The sequence below is a fragment of the Rhinopithecus roxellana genome, chromosome 12 (genome assembly GCF_007565055.1).
Source record: "Rhinopithecus roxellana isolate Shanxi Qingling chromosome 12, ASM756505v1, whole genome shotgun sequence".
Taxonomy (NCBI): Eukaryota; Metazoa; Chordata; class Mammalia; order Primates; family Cercopithecidae; genus Rhinopithecus; species Rhinopithecus roxellana.
This window is the reverse complement of record NC_044560.1, coordinates 117,032,075-117,038,155: the sequence shown is the minus strand read 5'-3', so window position 1 is coordinate 117,038,155 and position 6,081 is coordinate 117,032,075. Positions and strand designations below refer to the sequence as shown.

General features: G+C 44.6%; 1 pseudogene; it reads right to left on the bottom strand.

The window, feature by feature from the left end:
* Nucleotides 1–2,729, bottom strand: LOC115900752 (annotated as a pseudogene).
* Between the last annotated feature and the right edge of the window lie 3,352 nt (nucleotides 2,730–6,081).

Here is a 6,081-nt window from a genome sequence, read left to right as displayed (position 1 = left end):
TTGATTTTTAGTAGAGATGAGGTCTCATTGTGTTGCCCAGGTTGATTTCGAACTCCTGGGCTCAAGCGATCCTCCCGCCTTGGCTCTTGAACGTGCTGGGATTACAGGTGGGAGACACCGCTCCAGGTCGTGACTTTATTTCCATGAAATATGAAATTATCCTCCACTCCTGTGTGTAATAGGCAGTTTTGCATGTCACCTTTCAGTTTCCATTATCCACTCAAACAACCCAGGATCTTGTTTAGTTTAATAAGCCATTCTAATTGCCAGTCCCTGCTGCAACCAGCGCCCCACTCCACCCCTTTACCAAGGTTCCTGCCCCTCTCCCCCACCCTGCCCCAGACAGAGAGGAGCTTGCACCACCAGCAAGATGCGTGACTCTACCTGCTCAAAAAAGGCTCTTTGCATTAAAACCATTTTCAACTTAAGAGGAAAAATGATTCAGCGTTCAGCACAGGTGGCCCACTACAGTAAGTTGTTTTACCTTCGATTGTTTGAAATATGAACTCAAAACGGACAGGAAGCATCCATGTGATATTAGGGGTAATATCACGGCGTATCAGAAACAATCCACCAATCAGTAACCCGGGAATCCAGTCCTGCAGGGCGAGAGGATGACAGCAGGAGACATCTGGGGCCCAGCTGAGGAGAAAGACAGCACCCGCCCCCTCCAGACCCTGCCCTTCAAAACATCCCTTCCAGACCTCGCCCTCAAGATGATGATCTCTCTCTGGCCCAGGTGTTCCCACTTTCCAGCCCGGCTCCCAGGCAGCCTCCTCATTCTTGCCCTGCCCAGATCCTGTTCAAGGCCCCGCCCCTTCTAACCAGGCCCCACTCCTACAGCCACTTCCACACTCTCATAGCCAGGAGTGGCTGTGATCTATCAGCCTTGGCCTCCCAAAGCGCTGGGATTACAGGCATCAGCCACCCCACATAGCCCAATCTTCTTAACATAAACACTTTAATGTCAATTAATGCTTAAACTCAATGTTAAGTCAACTCAATCTCAAGTCAATGCTCTAATGTCAATTAAAGCTTTATGATTTTCTATAGTCACTGTATTTGGAACAATTATCTGAAAAATGAATTTTCTGATGTTCTGCAAGGATTGACCTCGGACTGAAGACCTTGCCACCCTTATGACATTTGTAAGATTTCTGCCCAGTATAGATTCTCTGATGTCTAATGCTGTGTGAATGTGAAATCAAGACTTTGCCACAATCCTCACACTTGAGATTTCTCTCCCCTATGAATTATCCTTTGTTTTGCATAGGATGAAGCTTGACTGGACCTTGCCACAGTTATGACATTCGTGAGGTTTCTCTCCAGTATGAGTTCGCTGATAAACTGCAACGTATGATCAATGTCTGAAAAACTTGCCACATTTGTTACACTTGTAAGATCTCTCTTCATTATGGATTCTCTAATGATTTACAATGGTTGTAGCGTTACTGAAGACTTTGTGACAATCATTACATTAGTAAAGTTTCCCTACACCATGGATTGCTGATAAAAAGTGATGACTTCCCACTAAAGGTTTTGCCATACTCATTACACTTGTAAGGTTTCTCTCCACTATAAACTCTCTGACGTTGTCCAAAGTTTGATTGTTGATCTTTTGATTTTTAGTAGAGACAAGGTAAAATACAAAAATACAAAAATTTGCCAGGCCTGGTGGTGGGCAGCTGTAATCCCAGCTACTTGGGAAACCAAGGCAGAAGAATCACTTGAACCCAGGAGGGTTCTCCAGGAGGTGGAGGTTGCAGTGAGTGGAGAACACGCCATTGCACTCCAGCCTGGGCAACAAGAATAAAATTCCATGTCCAGAAAAAAAGAGTTCAGTCAAGAGCCTCATATATATGAGGCAGCGAGCCTGAATGACGTCCTCGCTGGGAGGAATTTCAACAGCAGTGACTGCTGCTTAGAGAAGATGATCATTAGCTTATGTGATGATCACTGTCACAGTGCCAGTGAGAGACGCTTCTGCGATGCTCCTCAAAAGCCAGAATGAAAGGCCAGGTGCAGTGGCTCATGCCTGTAATCCCAAAACTTCGCTGGAGGCTGAGGCGGGTGGATTGCTTGAGACCAGGTGTTCAAGACCAGCCTGGCCAACATGGTGATACCCCATCTCTAATAAAAATACAAAAAATAGCCAAGTATAGTGGCATGCATCTGTAATTCCAGTTAGGTTGGGAGACTGAGGTATGTGAATTGCTTGAACCCAGGAGGCAGAGGTTGCAATGAGCTGAGATCATGACACTGCACTCCAGCCTGTTAAACAGACTCTGTCTCAAAAAAACAAAACTAAACAACAAAACAAAAAAACAAAAACACAAAACCAGAACCACAGCTGGAAACACTTGTCCATCAGTGTCATGCTTTCTATCTTGTGTCCCGGGCCACACTGACAATTCCATTCAGGGCTTCCAGGGACATCTCTGCCTAGAGCAGGATGATGTTCAGTCTTATTAATCAAAGTGTTTTTCATGAATTTTCTGGTTTTATGAAAAACCTACTCTATAGAAGAGTCTCTAAGAAGCTATCCATGACAGAGAGGAGGGTCATCACTACAGAAAACAATGACACGTACATCAAAAGCATGTATGGGGCAACATCACAAAAGAGAATACAAAACCAGGAAGAGCCAAGATAGACAAGAGCAGACTCCTCATGTCTAGAGGGACATTTTCCTCACCCACAGACTCCAGGTTCCTGTAGTTCTCCAACATCACTTCCCTGTATAAAGCCATTTACACAGCGTTCGGGCATTTCCACTCCAGCAGAGAATTTTATAGCCACATCCCTGAAAGTCAAGTGTCCCTAAAATGAAAAACACATTTCAACAAAACATTAGGGAGGACGGAGTTATCACCTTCACACAAAATGAGAAAAGAGAAAATAAGTATTGATTTCATCCAAGACTGTGTTCTGACAAACCCACACTGAGGTATTTTTGAACAGTTTTTTCTGTACAGTTGCATTTTATTGCACTTTTCCATCATAGATTTTAAAATCCCCTAAGTCACTGTGGAAGTCTCAGTTTTATGGACAATATAAAAAATATTTGGCCGGGCGCAGTGGCTCAGGCCTGGAATCCCAGCAATTTGGGAGGCCAAGGCGGGTGGATCACCTGACCTCAGGAGTTGGAGACCACCCAGGGTAATATGGTGAAACCCTGTCTCTACTAAAAATACAAAACTTAGCTGGGCATGGTGGCACCTGTCAGTAATCCCAGCTACTCGAACGCTGATGCAGGAGAACTGCTTGAACCCAGGTGTGGTGGTGCACGCCTCTAGACCCAGCTACTTGGGAGGCTGAGGCAGGAGAATTCCTTGAACCCCAGAGGCAAAGGTTGCAGTGAGCTGAGATTGTGCAACTCAGCTTGGACTGCAGAGTTAGACTCTGTCAGAAAACAAATAAATGAATAAATAAACCACACACACACACACACACACACACACACACACCGAGCATTGGGGCTCACACCTGTAATCCCATCACTTTGGGAAACCAAGGTGGGTGGATTACTTAAGGTCAGGAGTTCGAGAACAACCTGGCCAACATGGTGAAAACCCGTATCTACTAAAAATATAAAAATTTTCTGGGCATGGTGGGGGAAAAGCCCTGTAATCCCAGCTATTTGGGAAGCTGAGGAGGAGAATTGATAGAACTCTGGAGGCAGGAGTTGCAGTAAGCCGAGATCACACCACTGCACTCTGGCCTGGGCAACAGAGTGAGGCTCTTAAAATAAAATATATGTGTATATATACTGAAAATAATGCATTTTCTACATAAACCATGGGCTTGGCCAGGCATGGTGGCTCACACCTATAATCCCAGCACTTATGGAGGCCAAGATGGGCAGATCAGGCGGTCAAGAAATCAAGAATATCCTGGCCAACATGGTAAAACCCCGTCTCTATTAAAAATACAAAAATTAGCTGAGTGTGGTGGTGTGTGCCTGTAGTCCCAGCTACTCTGGAGGGTGAGGCAGGAGAATCTTTTGAACTCGGAAGGTGGAGGTTGCAGTGAGCCTAGATGGAGTCACTGCACTTTAGCCTGATGACAGAGTGAGACTTTGTTTCAAAAAACAAACAAACAAATAATCATAAGCTTCTCCATTAATGCTCTTCTGCACACACTACAAATCACATCCAAACACACTTAAATTAACTTCAGTTCAGAGATTATAAGCAAAAACCTAGAGAGGACACATCTACAGATACATGCCAGGCTGAGGTGGGAGGATCTCTTGAGCCTGGAGAGCAGAAGATAAAGTGACCCAAGATTGCACCACTGCAATCCAGCCTGGGGGACACAGTGAGAGCCCATCACCTCCAACCCCTACAATGTTGGAAACTCATTGAGTTAAGACACAGCTTCAAGAAATCAAAAAACCAATACATGAAGAAAATGAGAAGGTCAACCAACATACAGAAATTATGAAGAACTACACAGAAACTCTTGGGCTAAAAATACAGTAACTAAATGGAAAAATTCAATACATGGGTTCAAAATCAGAATTCATAATGTAAATTAAAAATTAGACTGGGGGGCCGGGCGTGGTGGCTCACGCCTGTAATCCCAGCACTTTGGGAGGCTGAGATGGGTGGATCACGAGGTCAGGAGATTGAGACCATCCTGGCTAACACGTTGAAACCCCGTCTCTACTAAAAAAAATACAAAAAAAAAAACTAGCCGGGTGAAGTGGTGGGCGCCTGTAGTCCCAGCTACTTGGGAGGCTGAGGCAGGAGAATGGCGTAAACCCGGGAGGCGGAGCTTGCAGTGAGCTGAGATCCGGCCACTGCACTCCAGCCTGGGCGACAGAGCCAGACTCTGTCTCAAAAAAAAAAAAAATTTAGACTGGGGGACTGGCAAGGTGGCTCACACCAGGACTTGGGAGGCCGAAGTGAGTGGATCACCTGAGGTCAGGAGTTTGGAGAAGAGCCTGGTCATTATGGCAAAACCCTGTCTCTACTAACAATACAGAGATGAGCTGGGTGTGGAGGTGGGCTTCTGTAGTTCCAGTTACTCTAGAGGCTGAGGCAGGAGAAGCACTTGAACATGGGAGGCAGAAGTTGCCATGAGCCGAGATTGCTTCACTGTACTCCAGCCTGGGTGACAAAGCAAGACTGTCTCAAAAATATAAAACAATTTAAAAAATAGGCCAGGCACGGTGGCTCACACCTGAAATCCCTGCACTTTGGGAGGCCAAGGTGGGCAGATCACCTGAGATTGGGAGTTTGAGACCAGCCTGACCAACACAGAGAAAACCCGTCTCTATGAAAAATGTAACAATTAGCCAGGTGTGCTGGTGCGCACATGTAGTCTCAGCTACTTGGAAGGCTGAGATAAGAGAATCACTTAAACCCAGGTGACAGAGGCTGGAGGTGAGCCGAGTTTGCATCACTGCACTCCAGCTTGGCAACAGAGCAAAACTTCATTTCAAAAAAATTTTTTTCAAGTACCAGAAGTCCCAGAAGACAGTGAGAGGAAGAAAGTTATAGAAAAGCCTGTTGGAAGACATTAATAGCCAAAAATTTCGAATTTCAGAAGGCAAAAGAAATTATGGCCATCATAGTGAAACACCATCTCTACTAAAAAATACAAAACTTAGCTGGGAGTGGTGGAGCCTGCCTGTAATCACAGCTATTCGGGAGGCTGAGGCAGAAAAACTGCTTGAACCTGGGAGGCGGAGGCTGCAGTCAGCCAAGATCATGCCGTTGCACTCCAGCCTGGGTGACAAGAGCAAAACTTAGTCTTAAAAAAAAAAAAAAAAGCAGGCATGTGAAAGAACATTTCTGTTTTATCCTAAAAAAATGCATAATATGAACTAATCACCAGGGCAAAAATAAAGAACTAAAGAATACAAAATAGCTCTCAAAATACATGAAAAGAATGCTTTCAGCAAAGTATTAAAATCTGTTTTAAATATACATGTCCATGATTAATGACATCTACTCAGACTCTCAAGGAATAGAAAATATAAATAAAAAGGGCTTTCATTTTCACCAAATACGAAAAAGAACATGGTGGTAAGACCACAGTAATAAGCTTTGTTGAAAGAGTGAGAAATTTCTC